The sequence below is a fragment of the Ursus maritimus genome, unplaced genomic scaffold, assembly GCF_017311325.1.
Source record: "Ursus maritimus isolate PB19 unplaced genomic scaffold, ASM1731132v1 scaffold_23, whole genome shotgun sequence".
Taxonomy (NCBI): Eukaryota; Metazoa; Chordata; class Mammalia; order Carnivora; family Ursidae; genus Ursus; species Ursus maritimus.
Genome location: NW_024424786.1, coordinates 28,462,126 through 28,464,337, shown reverse-complemented (window position 1 = coordinate 28,464,337; position 2,212 = coordinate 28,462,126).

Below are 2,212 nucleotides of genomic sequence, written 5' to 3'. Positions count from 1 at the left end.
TGTCCTTCCTCGAAACTTCCCTCTGAAACTAGATGTGATGTGGTATTAGGAGCAGAAGGCAAGGTGCACAAAGATACAGATACTGTGATCATAAACGATGCAAAAGCTGGAAACCAGGCGAGGAGAGGCCTGTCTTTCCAACATCATCACGGAGTATCGTTTTGGGGGCCCACCTACGGATTCCTTAATCACCCACCGTCCAGGATTCTAGAGGAATGTAACTTTGACTCATGTGAAGTTACTTGTGAACTTGGAGTAGATTGTTTTGGTCTGGGAGAGAAAATTGCCCCAAAGGTTGTGATTTCATCCGCCTATAGGGCCCTCTCCAGTTTTATATCCAATCAAGCCACCTGGTTCAGTATTATTGCTCCAATGCTTAGATAACTGCCGGTTGTCTAATTCTCCTGAGAGCCGGCTTCACCGTCCTGCCGGCTCCCTCCCTCGGGAGTTAAATCAGTCTTTGACCCATGTTCATTGCAGATTTGGATGAGATCTTACAGGATTTCTAGTTTTTAGAAAATTATACTTTGTGGGCGCCTGGGTGGCGCAGTCGTTAAGCGTCTGCCTTCAGCTCAGGGCGTGATCCCGGCGTTATGGGATCGAGCCCCACATCAGGCTCCTCCGCTATGAGCCTGCTTCTTCCTCTCCCACTCCCCCTGCTGTGTTCCCTCTCTCGCTGGCTGTCTCTATCTCTGTCAAATAAATAAATAAAATCTTTAAAAAAAAAAAAAAGAAAATTATATTTTGGCAGTAATATGCCCGATCACACACACACTGCACAGGGAAAAAACTGGAAAGACATAGAGCAAGATGTTACCCATGGGTATCTTCTGGTAGTTGGCATAGGTATGCCAGTGAAGTTTCGTAATCAAAAAAAAAGTACTAAACATCATGTTTAAAATGGAGACACACACACTCATTTAAAATGACCCAGTCAACAGCTAATGCAAACTGCTTGCCTATCCCGTCCATCCGTCTACTGGGCATCGCTCTAAGCACTTTATGCGGATTATCTTTCTCAGGCCTCCCCACGACCCTAGGAGAAGGGGACGATAACTACCCCATTCTACAGATGAGATGGAAACTCCAGAAGTTCACCTCAGGTCCCAGGCGTAGGCAGTCAGAGCAGGATCTAAACCGCAGGCAGCCTGTTGACCACCCTGCCAGACTTCTGCCTCCCAAGGGGAAAAGGAAGAAATAAGCACATCTGCCTGGCGGCCGGGGTCGGGCCTGGAGAAGACGTGTTCCCACCCACTCCCAGAGCTCACAGCGCGCTGGGAAGCCAGGCGCAGGCCTCGCCAGCCTTGAAGTGAATTCACATGTGTCTCCCCCACACTCGCCGGGGAACCGGTCCTCGCCGCGTTGGGCCTCCCATCACCCCGAAGGGGGCACGATGGGCTCTGGGCAAATGAAAGCCAACCCCTCTCTATCTGCTCTGATAGCATCACCTCTAGCTAAACCAGTTTCTGCACTGGAACAGGCTACGGAACGGGTCCCTCCACCCCTCTCTTCGCCCACGCGGGTCCTACAGAACGGCTTCATTACCTAGATCCTAAAGCGAAGGGAAGCCAGGCTTCAGCCGAGAGAGGGTTCAGAGTGTTGGAAAGGACCTCCAGGAGTCCTACAGGCCATAGACGCTGCCTCTAAGTCACCGCATGACCTTGGGCAAGTCACCACGCCTCCCTGGGCCATGCCGCCTCACCTTAAAAATGGGCAGGGGGACCCATCGAGCTCCAATGCTCCAGGCTGTTTGGCCAGCATCCATCTGGCTTTCACCTCCGGGGTATTTTATATTCGGGAGGCGTGAAGCCCACACCAGGAACTCATGCCTATTGATTCTCACTAAGGCTCTCCACGTGGCAGGTCACGGCGGCTAAGTCTGCGCGGAAATTAGGTTTTGAGGGAGGAATACCATGTAATCTCTGAAGACCAAATTGGGGGTGGAGGGGACTGCAGAAGGGGGGATGTGGGGAGCGGGGAGAGATGCTTCATTTAAATAGGACTCCTGAGAACCCCTACAGACCACCACATCCGTGGATTCGTGCTGGTCACTCTTTCTTTCTTCATTTATTTGGGTCAAACCCATTTCCCTAGGTTTCCAAACACCTGCCAACTCAGGCAGGGTTATTTGGGTAAATACCGTGTTTCAAAGGCTTCCAAATAAAAAGCCCCATTTCCTTGATTTAGCAATAAATACCCGTCCAGGCTTTAC